Source organism: Anolis carolinensis, chromosome 1, assembly GCF_035594765.1.
Source record: "Anolis carolinensis isolate JA03-04 chromosome 1, rAnoCar3.1.pri, whole genome shotgun sequence".
In the NCBI taxonomy this organism is placed as follows: Eukaryota; Metazoa; Chordata; class Lepidosauria; order Squamata; family Dactyloidae; genus Anolis; species Anolis carolinensis.
In genome coordinates, this window is record NC_085841.1 from 250345695 (window position 1) to 250361958 (window position 16264).

Genomic DNA, 16264 nt, shown 5'->3' on the forward strand with positions numbered 1-16264 from the left:
AGTGCTAGCATGGGTTGTCACTATAATCCTTAACCTAATCCACCCAGGGCTGGTGAGAAAGACAATGCAAAAACTACTGTTCCAAACCTTGTTTTCAAGTGATTAAAATGTTTTATTAAAATCATGCTATGGATGGCTCAAGCTATGGATAAATAATCTGTGGATGTGGAGGATCAACTGTACTACTTTGGATGGAACCCAATAGCTTTTCCAAATAAAAATAATAACTGAATGACTTGGTCATCAATAAATTTTCATCCTATATGTACACATGCAGACACAATCTATTGGCATTCATCTTAATATTCTTAGTAGCACTGGATCAATAGAAGGATTTTCAGAAGAGGCCATTATGCATACAAATTATTAAAGCAATATAAGAAACTTGCCAATATGAATTTTAAAGTTCAGTATCACAGAGGAATAATTCAGTGTTCCAGTTTAATAATGAAAGGGAAAGGTAATTTAATACATAGAATGATTGTATTATACACTTACGAGGGACTAGAAGCATCAATACCAGCTTCCCTGTGACCCACTGTAGAAATCCTGCAGGGACTTCAATATAGTGAGTATCTCAACCAAGCAAGCCTCTTCACTGTGTCATAAAAGTCAAAAAATGGCTTCAACACCTATGACAGCCCGTACAGAGGTAAAATAAAATACTCTAAAGGCATTTTAATTTTCTAGAATTAAACATTTCTTATGCAGTGCGATGTAACTCGATGACAGTTTTAGACTACTAGAAGCAAAACAAACCAAGTGGGAAAGGTGTATTTTGTCAGATTTGCCACCAAGATCCTTTCAATAAGACTGTATATAAAGTCAATTTATTTTCTTTACAATGTTTATCCTTGCCTGTTAAAAGAATGAGAAAATATCTAGAGAGTTGAATATTTAGTCTTGTTGCATCTCATTTGATTTGCAGACTGCAAACAAAGAAGAGATGTATATTAAAATTTAATGCTGTATTTCTTGGAGTTTTAGTCTGCCAGATTTGGTGCATATTTCTAGCAGTTTTAGTCTGTTAGATTTTATGCAATTCTTTTGTTGGCATGAAAGCTGATAGTTAGCTTAATATTCTATATATTTGTAAAGAATGAGTTAAATCCAGAGTTATCTCTATCCATGGTAGAAGGGAATTGGAATCTACTGGAGGAAGATGCCAGGGTGGCAGTTTCCCACAATTTTCAACTTTGCTTTTCATCAAAGGATCTCTGAAAAATGCCTCATTTTCCCTTCTGTCCATGGGACAGTCCAATTTATGAAGTTCCATGTTGCACAACTCAGGAAATGGAACACACAGTAATGGGAAACTGGTTAGCCTCCTGTTAGTGATATACAGTACAATGATATATGCTGTGTTTGGTCACTGGAGAAGGACAAACTCAGCATTTCCCTCATGCAATCACCCCATCTGCACAAACCCACCTTTCTCTGGGTGGGGGCACACATTTTCCAAAATAGTGCATATAAACCCAAATATTAAGTTTTTTATATATCACATTTTAGTCTCACAAGTCTACCCCTGCTACTAGACAGTATCTGGGATGCTAATCAGCATAAAGATAATGTGCTACCCATCAATGTATTTTCAACAAGTCCTATATTTAGAAGCTCCAGTGTATTGCTAGAGAATGAACAAGTATGGAATACTGCATACTTTTGTATATTAATGATGTTCTTTATAGACATCACACTGGCAATGAAGGTTCGCATAGTTAAAGCAATGGTATTCCCCATAGTAACCTATGGATGCGAGAGCTGGACCATAAGGAAGGCTGAACGAAGGAACATAGATGCTTTTAAACTGTGGTGCTGGAGAAAAATTCTGAGAGTGCCTTGGACTGCAAGAAGAACCAACCAGTCCATAGTCCAGGAAATAAAGCCTGACTGCTCACAGGAGGGAAGGATATTAGAGGCAAAGATGAAGTACTTTGGCCACATCATGAGAAGATGGGAAAGCTTGAAGAAGAGAATGATGCTGGGGGAAAAGGAAGGAAAAAGGAAGAGGGGCCGACCAAGGGCAAGATGGATGGATGTTATCCTTGAAGTGACTGGCTTGACCTTGAAGGAGCTGGGGATGGTGACGGCCGACAGGGAGCTTTGGCGTGGGCTGGTCCATGAGGCCACTAAAAGTCGGAAGCAACTGAATGAATAAACAACAAACATAGATGAGGGCAGAATGAATAAAAGGAAGGAGCAGACTGATGATCCATGGGGAAAGGAGGTAAGGGCTCTGTCTCCTTTTCCTCATCATCACCACAAGAAATGTCTCAACAAACCTGCACTGACTTTAATGTTGACAGTCATCTACTACTGCCTGGCTATGAGACAGTAACTGTGCATGTCTTTGTAAGCATCCCATTCATACTGTCCTTCCAGTTAGTATGACTGTTAGCTCCAGGTTAGCTCTAAAATCAAAAGAATTGGCTTCCAATGCCCTTAGGACTATTCTGTCTTGCCTGTGTCCAAGAAACTCTGGCATTGATATTTCCTGAGAGACCACATAACACAACTGAAATGCGCACATATCGCAATCTACAACATCTCGTTTAACCGCACAATTCTGTTCTAAAGGAGGCCAGTTATTCTCTGTTCAGAAATAATGCTTGGTGTTCTAATGTGGCTTCTGGTTGGCCCCAAGAAATCTCACAAAGGAGAGATAATACATACAGAAATATAAACAATGTTGTTGTTTGCTCTCAAATCCTGTTTGACTAGTGGCAACCTAGTGAGAAACTTCCATGAGCCCTGGTAATTAATTGCTTGGGTTTGGCAAACTCAGTGCTATGGTTCCTTTTTTTTAATCAATCAAAATGATCTTTATATTTTTCCTACAATCTCACCTTTACCAATCATTATAGTCATTGTATGTCCAAAGTTCAATAGCTTTAGTTTACTCACTTTGGCTTCTAGGAGAGTTCAGGCCTAGTGTATCAATTAATCAATTAATTAATATCCCACTTTCCCGCCAAGACAGAACTCATTCATTTGCCTTTTCAGCAGTCCACGATATCCTTAGAATTCTTCTCCAGCATCACATTTCAATTTTTTTCTTTTTTAGGTTTTTTTCATGCTTTCACAACTATTCATAGAAATCAGAAATAGGCCTCCATATATATACTCAAATGTGATCTCCAATTCATTTTATCTCCTCAAAGTAACACGGATTGTGTCTCTGCTGCACACCTCATTCAATTCTGGTAAAATGCCCCCTATGCTGTCGCACCCAAGCTGCTGTTAAGGTAACTTTGGCATTAACGTGTCTAAACGATCTGTCAGCTTGCCGGATGCTGGATGCCTTCTTTTAGAACAAGGAACCCCACAGAATTAATGTTCACGCTGTTGCTTTTAGGGAAATTATAACGATTTATTAACAGGACTTGGGTTTAACTCCATCCAGGCACTAACTTGGTTTCCCCACAACAAAGTTCATATTTAAAACTTGAAAGGTAACCTAATGACTCTGAAGCTGCCAGATGTCGATGATTCTGAGGAGAATAGATTACTGTTTTCCTAAGGAGAAAAGATGACAGTTTTGCTTGCTCTCAGACTCTGGCATAGGGGCTTCTAAGGCACCCTATGCCCAAGGCGTTAACCAGTTACTGTTTAACTGTTGGTTGATTAAAGGTAGTATTGACTATAAAACTGGTTGATGGTAAACTGGTTAGGGTACTCGTTAAAAGTAGTAAACTGATGTAGAGAAACTGGTTAATGTACTGGTTAAAGGTATTCACTTGAGACAGCTTGTCAAAGCCTGGAACTCTGGGAACGACTGAAGACATGTCCTGCCTCTGGAATTCCCTGGTGGTCTATGATCTATAACAGCTCCTTTTTACCTCAGGCAGAAGGGGGCGTGGCCAAATAATTGACACAAAATGTGGCTCCCTTTTCCTCAGACAAGCAAAATGGCTGACACAAAACAAGAAGGGTTTTCCTAAACTCCACCCTTATAAACTAACATAAAAGTAACTTCTCTAAAACTATGGGCAAGGAAGCCAAACAAGGGGAAACTGGAACTCATGCCATTCCAGCACAGTAAGCTCTTCATATCCTTGGACTCTACCTGGCATTCTTTTGAATAATCCATGACAGTTGAAAAGGGAATTTAAACCATTGATGTTGTAGAATGAAATAATCCACAAATCCATTCTTAGCATCTCAAATCTTAGGCCAAGGTTTCTAAACCAGGGTTGCTTTGAACTCTAGGATTCAGTGAGAGGTTGTGACTTGTGAGATATTGTGATTGGAAAAAATCTCACTTTTTTTTTGAGCTATAGAATTTGCATGTCAACATGATCCTCCATGATAAAACTGTTTTGAAAGGCTATCCTATACTGAATAACCATATGTGAGTTTAGGCTGAGGAGATTTGGCTGGTCCAGTATCACCCACGGAACAATATGCTTGAGCACGTATTTTAATATGAGACTCTGGAATCAAAGTCCAGCACTCCGACCATTAACAGTTATATCACAAAATTGCACAAAAGTAAGCCATCTAATTACATTTGTTTCCATCATATGCTCACTGAAGGCCTGTGTAACAAAACCATTATTGAGACTTTAAGCTGAAATATGTGAAAGCCACATATAAAAGAACCTGTAGAACCTTTATTGTCAGTGAAGCCAGCAGATATCTCGCCTCCCCTATGGCATACTTAACAAATCTAGAGGTTCCCAACCATCGGAGGACCTTCACCTTGGCTCGATGTCATGCCCTTCCATCAGCTGTACTCGAGGGCCGATACCAGAAGACCCCCAACCCAGAGAGACTCTGCCCTGCGACTCGGGTCAAATAGAAACAACGGAGCATGTGCTCCGCCAGTGCCTGTTCTACAGGGACATTCAATCCAGACCCATCCTGCCTTTGCTATATAATTACCCAGGCCATACAGGACAATTTTATACCAACCTGCTGCTCTCAGATACCAACCCAGTTATAACCTACAATACTGCCAAGTTTTGTGCAGCAGCACTTAAAAGCCGTCAATTTATGACCAGATCCAACCGCTATCAGCTAATTGAAATGTAAATCAGTTATTTTCACCCCAGTCCCACAGACTTGTGTCCTGAATGCTCATACTCATCCAACAATCTCCCGCCTCTTTCCCTCTCCATCCCTTTTTTGTCCAATCCCTTCTCTAAAGAGTTTTGTGTTTTACCCTTCAACATAGCTTGGTTTTTATTTTAGCCTTTTAGATTTTATGTACATGCTTCTATGATACTGTACCCCACTTATGCTGGTCTATGACCGTCATAAAGATTTTGATTTGATTTGAAGAACCTGCAGAAGAAGCCACGGCTCAAAACTGCTACCTCTATGATGTCATGCTAAGGATGAAACCAGAGAGAAGCAAGAGAAATGTGTGTGATGAAATTCGCGTTTGCTGAGAACAAGTATCCAGAAGTGGGGAGTGTTTGCACGAAACAATTGACAGGAAAATCATTCCCACAGCCTTATATCCTATATATCCAGCCAAAAAGAGGAGTTTCCCATTCACAGCTGAGATGTGTGTGGGGTTGGAAAACCTTTAAAATGGCAAGGGGGAATCAGTAAACAAGAGGATTATATACCGTGTGTGCCTTCAAGCCACCTGTCAATTTATATAATTTCATAAGGCTTTCTTAGGCAAGGAATATTCACAACTTGTCTGCCATTTTCTTCTTCTGAAATCCTCTGAAACACAGCCAACACCACCTGGTATTCCTTGGCAGTTTATCTTCTAAGTACTAATCATTGCTGACCCTGCTTAGTTTCCAAGATCAGGTGAGATTTATTGCCTTGAGTAAACAAGGGATTTGGACCTTCGTGTTTTCTTTGTAAGGTCTGCTTCCAGTAGCGAATAGAGATGTTTTTGACTGCTGTTTTTGTGTCTTGCAAAGGTCTCCAAAATTACAGAATTGAAGTATCGGTTCCACCATCAGAGCTTGCTCAGGGATGTCACAGTTGGAAATAAATTGCCTTCAATTGCTAGGGATTATAAACTTCTGTTTGCAAAGAAATTCAGCTATCTTTACTTTTTTCCTCACTTCCCTTTAATTTAACTGTGTACATATTTGTTATGTGGAATGTGGTGTCATTATACATTAACTGCTAAATGATCTGTAAGAACTAATCAGATCATCATGCAGAATTGCACATGTTAATGAAGCTGTGGTTTACACTTGAATGGATATTACTGTAAAGCCTAATTTATATAGATATGTTAATTTCTTATAGATGTATCTCCAGTCTGCATCATGGCTAAATATATGTTGTCCTAGGAAGATGGGACCGTCACACATGGTGCCCTTCCTTTGTCGTCTCTCTCCAAAACTCTTAAACTGGGCATCTTCCTAATTCCCATTTCCCATTGGTAATCAGGCTTTATCTATACATCTCCCTTTCCTCCGTACTTTTGGCAGTGTCCATTTAATACTGGAAGTTCCTTGTGCCCACAGACCTGCCTAAGATATCTGAGTTATTCTAAGGTGACATGAAGTCTGAGAACCTGATATAGCCTTGTTCTCTGAAAAGAAGAACCTCACATAAGGAAGCTGTTTTATCACCCTAGTGTCTTAATGGGCACATATTTATTCTGCTTTTGCCTGCATTGTCACACTTGATTAGCTGAAAGTACTTATTTTATATCACCAGGCAGGGCGGCCCTAGGTAATTTTCAAGTGCTCCCCCCCCCCCAAACCAATCACTGAAATATAAAAGAGTCAATACAAAGAAACACTAATGTGGTGGGGGACAATTAACATTTTGAGAAAGCAGTATATTTTTTGGATTGCTGTAGGTTTTTCGGGCTGTAGGTTCTTCCCCAATCTCCAACAGACCTCAACCTCTGAGGATGCCTGCCATAGATGTGGGTGAAATGCAAAGAGAGAATGCCTCTGGAACATGGTCATACAGCCCGAAAAACAAACAGCAATCCAGTGACTCTGGCCATGAAAGCCGTTGACAACACAGTGCATTTTTTCCCAGACTCCAAAATAATGATACTGCTGTTTTGTCGAAGGCTTTCATGGCTGGAATAACTGGGCTACTGTGAGATTTCTGGGCTGTATGGCCATGCTCCAGAAGCATTTTCTCTGGACGTTTCCCCTGCATGTATGGCAGGCATCCTCAGAGGTTGTGAGATCTGTTGGAAACTAGACAATAGGGGTTTATATATCTGTAGAAAGTCCAAGGTGGAAGAAAGAACGCTTGTCTGCTTGAGGCAGGTGTGAATGTTGCAATTGGCCACCTTGATTAGCACTTAATAGCCTTGCAGCTTCAAGGTCTGGCTGCTTTCTGCCTAGGGGACTCCTGTGTTAGGAGGTGATTAGCTGGCAACCAGTGATACAGCTGTTGCTGCAAGCCTAGCTCAGAGGAGGCCTTCTTACAAGGAGCTTTGAAAGCAGGAAAACAGACACACACATTAAATCTGGGAAGATGGAGCATGCCGAATCCAAGGAATAGATGCAGGGAAAGTTGCCAGGTGTAGGCTATCTGGAAGTGAGAGGTAATTTTGTCTCTTCCTGGGAAGCCCACTCCTGCCAAGGGTGTCTCCTCCTTCCTCCCTCCCTCCCTTCCTTCCTCCCTCCCTTCCTTCCTTCCTTCCTTCCTTCCTTCCTTCCTTCCTTCCTTCCTTCCTTCCTTCCTTCGGCATGGCTGGCCGCTTGCCGGGACTGCTTCCGAATGCACGTGCTGGCAACAGAGGCACAAGACACACAAGCACACTCCCTAGGGGATTTGGCACCACCCACAATCGCTTACTTCGCTTATAGCTTCAGCCATCCCTGTCAGCAGGCAAGGGCTATAAAATATTTCCTGGCAGGGAGAAGCACTGCTTAGATATAACAGACACGGCCCCCACTTTTTGAACTGCAGACCAAATGTGATACAGAACTCAGTACAGCAACTAGACCCATGGCCCTTGAGTAGCTACAGTCAGTCTTCCAAATTTGCAGGTTTGACTATTGTGGATTTGATTATTCACAGATTCTATTAAAATATTCTCTCTAACGCCTCCACTGTGACACTACCGTCACCTTCCACAGAAAAACACTTATTTTATTATAATAATAATAACCTTTATTTATATCCCACCCCCCTTTCCAAATAGGACTCGGGCAGCTTACAAGAAGTACAAATACAGTGCAAAACACAAATTACAAAATTACAACATGATACATAAACAATAATATCAAAAACCAAACAAAAAATAAACCACAATACAAAAAAAGGTAAAAGTAAAACAAAATACTTAATGACAATATCAAAAGACCTAACAGACTGACATAACAATAACACAAAATAAGTTTTAAAGTTTTCTGGATTTAAACATGTTGTTCACCAGAGGCAAAACCAGTTCAAATCAATTGGCATTGGTGCAGCTAAAAACCACCATCACAGTAGAGTTATAATCAACCATTTTGAATGCCTGCTTCCACGTCCGAGTTTTTAATTCTTTCCTAAAGGAAGCTAGGGAAGGAGACTGTCTAATTTTTGGGGGGTGGGCATTCCAGAGCTGGGGTGCCACCACCGAGAAGGCCCTTTCCCATGTTCCCACCAACCACACTTGAGAGGGTGGTGGGACAGTGAGAAGGACCTCCCCGGAGGATCTTAAGGCCCAAGCAGGTTCATAAGGACGACGTGGTCACGCAAATAGGCTGGACCCAAACTACAAAGGGCTTTATAGGTGACTAGCTGTGCCCGGCCACGCGTTGCTGTAGCGTTGTCTGGTGGTGTTGGTGAGAAATTGTTGAGGTAAATGGGTTATATAGCTGTGTGGAAGGGCCTTGAGTCTACACTGCCATATAATCCAGTGCAAATTAGATAATCTGTGGAAGAAGCCTAAGTGAGGCCTAAATCTGCCTGTCCCCTGGTCTGAGTGGGTTGCTAGGCAACCAAGTGGGCAGAGATTAGCCCTCTAAACTGGCAGCAATTGGATAAAAAAAATTATTCCTCTCTCTCTAATTAGGACTTTATTTTTCTTTTCTTTTTGTTGTATCAACCTTGAGGCGTGGATGATGGGTTGTGTTGTCAAATTTTGAGGTTGGGGGGCCTGTACTTTTGTTGTTTTGTGAATTGCCGTGATGCCATCACTCTTTTATATATATAGATGACCTGAACTTTGAATTGGGCCCAGAAACTAACAGGAAGCCAGTGGAGCTGCTATTAGAAACCTTCTAAGTGCTGCTCTCTGCACTATTTGCTTTGCAATCTGAGGAAACGCCTCTTTAGGAATGTCCAGGTCCTCCAGTGTAATTTTGTGGTCAGGTTCCAGTGGAAGGTGGAAGTTCCAGTAAAGTTGTCCTGGGGGACCTGAAAATTCCTAAAGAGATCTTCCCTCAGGTAAAAAAAAATAGTAAAAAATAGTGATTTCTTTTAACCAGAGAGATCACCTCTTTAAGAATGTGAAGTTTTTTAGTTTCACTGGAGTCCTGTGCCTCTGACACAGGACTCCATATGGAAGGGCGATTGTAATTATATGATTATTTTAGGATCTTGTAAGGATTCATGTTTATAACACTTCACAATTGAACATGATCCCCCAAACCCTTATGTGTATAAAGCAGCCATGGGCAAACTAAGGCCCGGGGTCCGGATGCGGCCCCCAAGGTGATTACTTCAGGCCCTTCTCATTTACTCTGTCTTCTTGGCATAAGGCCACAGCAACCCACAGCAGCTGAGAGCCATCTAGACTGCTGCAACCCCATCCTTATACCGGGAGGGCAGCTCAAAGAAGGTATGTGACGGCTGAGAGCCCTCCGTAGCACTCTCAGCCACAGCCTGTCTCACCTTCCTCCTGGCATAATGCCAAGAGGGCAGCCCAAGGATCAGGGCAGTCACCACATGTCCTGCCTTCCTCCCGGCATAAGGATGGGGCAAGCAGCCCTGTCCTTCTGCTGTGAGGACAACCTAAGGATGACCCAGGACCTGTTCTGGCCCCGCCCTCTCCCGGGCCCTACCCCTTGTGGGCCCACGCTTACCCAGCTTACGAACGGTCCCACTTCCTCCTGGTCCTCTTGGCCGGGCCCACAATGGGGCCCCAAGGCAAAAAAGTTTACCCATGCCTGGTATAAGGTGTAAATGAAAAATGAATGAATTGCATGTTTAGACTTGAATTTCATTTTTAAGATATATTATTATCTATGTGTATGCAAGTACAGTGCCAGTAACCTGTACTTTCCGATTTCTCTGCAAGGCATTCTTCTGTCTAAAGAAAAAAACACTCACAAGAGCCTTTCTGATGGAGGAGTGTGCTGGAAGGATAGAGGAATGCAAAATAAGCAGTGTACTTTCAGCACATGCACAAAGCTTTGAAGTAAGCTTTATACAGAAACATTCTCTATATACACCTTTACTAACATTCCCATTTTTTCTGGGCTTGTTTCATTTGCATGCATTTTTTTTGCTGATAGAAAAAAGAGAGAGAATTATATTTCTGAATTAGTAATTATTGGTACCCTTTGGAAGACAAGGTTTTAAATCACTGAACAACTCAGCTTTTCCTCGCAAATGGCACAAGTTACAAATTAATTTAGCTGCCCTTTTTCAGAGGCAAAGGGTAGAGACATAATTAAACTGCTAAAATCTAGGGCAATATTTGGAGTTTTATATTGGGTCAAACGTAAGGACTAATAAAGGAACTTTCCTTTTACCCTATTTTCTTCACACCAATGAGCTAGGATATTATCATAAGCAACATCTTACATTATTGCAGTTTGATATCACAGCATTTATTTTCTTCTGTAGTCTGTGAAGAAAGGGAAATAATTACTTTGGCTTCTGTTTTGCAAACTTAGAAAACAAAAAGGTTATACTAAAATTTAAAAAAAACATAAATACAGAAGTATGTAATGTAAGACGGCAATCAAGAGACAGAATAAAGAGTTATGCAAGAGAATAAAATTCTCATATTTTCACCACCTTACCTTTCAACAGATTCTAATAAAGTTACACGAGGGCTAGAAATCTGTGAAAATACTGAAATGTTTAGCTATAAAGAAAGATATATTTTAATATTTTAAGCCGCTTCCCCATTATTAATTGTGCATTCCTTTCTGTGATTCCTATTTTTCATTGGCCACTTTCCTTCAAGATATGAAGCTGTTTGAATGTCCATTGTTCAAAGTGTGAACAAGAAGGATTTTTTCATTTCCGTTAATTGTTAAAGTGACATGTAATTACATTTTGTGGGGAGGGCTCCCATATGAAAGCATAATCTCAAAATGACTTTTTCTCTCTTCAAAAACAAAATCTGACAATTTGTTCCATTACAGTAACAGCAAACTTAAAGGGATTGCAGGATCTAGGAGTGTATTAATGTGGTTTTCGGATTCAATTTCTTTCACAGGGAGAGGGAGGAAAGCAAGTGGCGAAGGGAAGCCCCCAAAGACAGACCTCTGTGATTGGAATGGCCCTCTTACATGATCATCAAAACAAAACAGACTTGCTTTATTTGCGTAAAAGTCAAAGTGGCTGTGACCCTGAAAATGAAATGATACTAATAATGTATCATCCTGACTGAAGCTCGATGCTTTGCAAGCTAATTGAGGTGCGGTGTGGAGAAAGACCGCTGTGCAGAGGGGAAGGGGGATTTCCTGGCCTTTTCTCTCCCTGCGAACAAGGTTGAGGAGTTACACTGCGGTAAAAAGTCCTTCCACAAACTGCTGATATGACTTTCGCCTGCCAGGAAAAGGTTTTTTCTCCAGTTCTCTTGAAAACAGACTCATAGAATCACAGAGTTGGAAGAAACCCCCTGCCAAGAAGCAGGAAAATTGCATTCAAAGAACCCCCAATAGATGGCCATTCAGCCTCTGTTTAAAAGCATCCAAAGAAGGGTGTCTCCACCATACTCCGAGGCAGAGAGTTCCACTTCTGAACAGCTCTCACAGTGAGGAAGTTCTTCCAAATGTTCAGGAGGAATCTCCTTTCCTGTAGTTTGAAGCCATTGTTCTGTGTCCTTGTCTGCAGGGCAGCAGAAAACAAGCTTGCTCCCTCCTCCCCATGACTTCCCCTCACATATGTATACATGGCCCTCATCATGTCTCCCCTCAGACTTCTCTTCTGCAGGTTAAACATGCCCAGCTCTTTAAGCCGCTCATCATAGGACTTGTTCTCCAGACCCTTGATCATTTTAGTCGCCCTCCTCTGGACACATTCCAGCTTGTCAACATTTCCCTTAAATTGCTGTGACCATAATTGGACACAGTATTCCAGGTGTGGTCTGACCAATGCAGAAGAGAGGGATAAAGGGGTAGCATGACTTCCCTGGATAAATACACTATACTCTTATTTACGCAGGCCAAAATTAGAAGCATCCTCCAATAGCAACCTATCAGCACAGATATCTATATATAGTACCAAACAAAAGTTGTTTACTCTTGTAAATACTGATTGAAATGGTTATAATATCTAACCACCAGTTTAATGTATCTCAACCATCAAAATAACATATTAACAATTAATAGTAGTTAACAAAGTAAAGGACCGGGTATATAAACTTGTGAATTCTCCCTCCCTTGGGAGGTTTCTAGTCCAGACAAAACTATGCTGTTTTCTTCTTGGTTGTAGCTTGAGTTTAAAAAGTCAATATTTACTTGAAAGATACTTGTGATGTTCTTCAAAATGCCAAAAAATAAACAATGTATTTGAAGATGCTAAGAGCACTGAACTGAACCATAAGAAGTCAAGAGACGCCTTAGGATTTCCTACATGGTAGCTCCTCTCCTTTCTTTCAGTTGCCATATACAGCGGGATTTTGTTATATATACTGGGGTTTGCTTCCAGGACCCAGTGTAGATACCAGAATCCATGGATGTTGAAGTCCCATTTTATACAATGATGTCGTAAAGTGGTGCCCCTCATATGAAATGGTGAACAACTCAAATGAATACCAGAGAGAGACTAGGGATTTATGGAATGGCAGGAAGCTACGGCAAGGTATACCTATACATTAGAGTAATGCTTGGCACGTGGTAAAATCGAGCGCTGCTTTTTGGGCCTGTTCACCCCCTCCCCCTCCCCCCCGCAAATATTTTTGAGCTGTGGTTGGTTGAAGTCATGGATACAGAACCTGTGGATATGGAGAAGCAACTGGTTCCTAAGCAACTCGGGCAGCTGCCCTACATCTACCTCTTCCCCCAACTCCTAGTGTAATATCCCTCCACCGAGTCAAAGTCTGCATTCAGCCTCAGCTAGGCTTTCTTTAGACTTTCAGGCTGCTCCTTGTGTGGATCCATGGACTACCTGACTGCGTGACATTGTCTTCCTCCCCCACATCCTGCCTGCCACCTAGGATAACTTATAAATTGGTTTGTTGTTCACAAGAGAATATTTTTCCCCAAACAGTCAGGGCTCACAATTTGCATTTCTAAAGGTCACATTTACATTATGCATGCCCTGTCCTTGAGGTATGCATTTCTGAGACCTGGGAAATCTCAACCAAATTGATTGCTTCAGTCAAAAGGAATCAGGAGCGAAGGTATTGTTCTGAAAAATTACACACCCATTTTTAAAAGTTCAAGTCAATTTCGGCAATCAGTGGACACGTGCCAACACAGCAGCTGCCTTTCTGAGCATTTAAACTGAGCAAGGGAGACCACAATAGGCATGTAAGCACATAATATTATTGATTTGAATTAAGAGCAGGAGACTACTGAGGAGGCAAGGCAACTTTGACCAAATCACTAGATAGAGGCATGAGAGCCCAGGAGACTTTTCCTCTTTTGTCAGGTCTAGGAAGAAATACCATATTTACTCAAGTCTGAAGTGCCATAGAATCTAATGCACACCTCAATTTTCAAAACCCTGAAACCAAAAAAAGTATTTGCTGCTAAATATAATGCACAACGGCAAACACATTGCACCCTTTGTAATTTGGCCAAAACATGTGTACATTAGAATTCCTTCTTTAAAAACAAAAGTGTTGGGACACTAAAGTTTGCAGCAGTGGAAAATAAAACTTTGGGTTGCATCACTGCTGTAGAATGACTCCACTTTAACTGCCTTGGTTTGATGCTATGGAATCATGGGGACTATAGTTTTATAAGGTATTGAGCCTTCTCTGCCAAGAACGCTGATGCCTCATCAAACTACAAATCTCAGGATTTCATAGCATTGGGCCACAGCCATTTAGTTAGAGATGACGTCCCTCAAATAGGAGCTCCAGGCGCTTCTGAAGCAGCTTCCCCTTTTGCTTTGGCTCAGCACTAAGATTACTGTATTACTCAAATCTTTTGCTCACCCTAGTTTGGCAATGTATTTTAGCCATAAAAGGTGAGCATTATAAAGTATTTGATCTAGCTTTGGGTCTATGCTATTGTGAAAGGGTTATCCATTTCCTTTCCTCTTTCCCAACCTCAGGAATATTTCTTAAGAAAGGCATGTGTTTTTTAAGATATTAGGAAATCTATACATTCCAGACCCAACGTATTTCAGAGCTCTATTACGCTCGTGTGTAGTCACATATCTGGCATATATAGTACTAGCTGTGCCCGGCCACGCGTTGCTGTGGCGTTGTCTGGTGGTGTTGGTGAGAAATTGTTGAGGTAGTGGTGGTATTGAATGTCTGTTGTATGGTTGTCTTTATGTTTAGTATGCACACTGAAGTGGATTATATGGCAGTGTGGAGTCAAGATAATCCAGTTCAAAGCAGATAATATAGGATTCTAAATGGGTTGTATAGCTGTGTGGAAGAGCCTTGAGTCTACACTGCCATATAATCCAGTTAAAATCTGATAATCTGTGGAAGAGGCCTAAGTGAGGCCTAACTGTTCCTGTCCCCTGGGCTGAGTAGGTTGCTAGGAGACTAAGTGGGTGGAGCTTAGCCTTCAAATTGGCAGCAATTGGTTAAAAACTATTATTCCTCTCCCTGTAATTAGAACTTTATTTTTCTTTTCTTTTTGTTGTATCAACCTAGAGCCATGAATGATTGGTTGTGTTGTCAAATTTTGAGGTTGGGGGGCCTGTAGTTTTGTTGTTTTGTCTGCTGCCCTGATGCCATCACTCTTTTATATATATAGATTGCTTTCATTTGTGCTACACATGGCAGTTGTTCATCAATAGACATAAATATGGTGCCAGTCTCTGACACTGTGAAAAAAATCCAGTCCTCCACATCTGAAAAGATATGTTGTACAGCATCTAATACTGACTGCAAAGAAAGAAATGTTGATGGTCTGAGACACCATGGCCTTCTTGCACCATATTGTAGTTACTACAGATATCCTTGTTTTTTTACCAACAAAAGCAGTGAAGAAATATGGTAAGTATTGATTATGAGCTAGTGTGGTGTAGAAATTACAGCAACTCCTCAGATGTTGCAAGGCAATATCCACCAGTTCTAGTTATTATAATAAATGGTGAAGAATAGGAGAGAGAATCTAATGGAAGACTACGAATTGTACACCTGTCCTAGAGAACTGCTTGTTAAACTATGGGTCCTGACCCCTTTAGCTCAATGCTGGGGTCCCAAAATACTGCAACAGTAACAGTTTTCTGAATGCCACTTGATGGTTGTCAGATAGTGGCTGTTTTATACATTTACACAAATCTGTGGTGCAGTGTTTGCAGTGGACTCTGCAGAAGATGCTTCAGCTGTACTCTTTAAAAAGGAAAATCAGCCTGTTTGGCAAGCCTTGCAAATGTTCATTTATTACCCATAAATGTTTGATTTTTATACCTATTTTATATACGAGTGAAAAGTAATGCCCCCACCTTCATAACTCCTCAACAGATGATAGTACTGGTATGCGGCAGGTACTGGCTTGTTCAGTAGACTCTCCTCTACAGTTCCATGTGGCGGGAAGCCTTAGCATTGAACGGTTGTGTGGTTATAGTGCGAAGTATGGAACCCTGTGCAGACGGTCAGTCAATGAGACTTAAACAACACGCAGTCAGTTAATTCTTGACAGCAGAAGGTATCACTCCAAAGGAGATTCATCAGAGAATGCAAGCTGTTTGTGGTGATTGTGTTGATGTGAGTACTGCACGTCATTGGGCGAGTAAGTTTAAAGATGTTGAGGTGGGAACATCTGACTTGTGTGACAAACAAAGAGTTGGACATCCTATGACACAATCCACTGAGTTTCACAAGCAAAAGGTTGACAGATTGATTCAGGATGATCGTCACTCAGAGAGAAATTTCAAGCATAATCAGCATTTCACAAGAACATGTGGGTCACATTATTTCTTTGCTTGGCTATCAGAAGATCTGTGCACAATGGGTACTGTGAGACGCTGGTTGCGGAAACAGAGTGTTGATATCTTCCATGACTGCTTC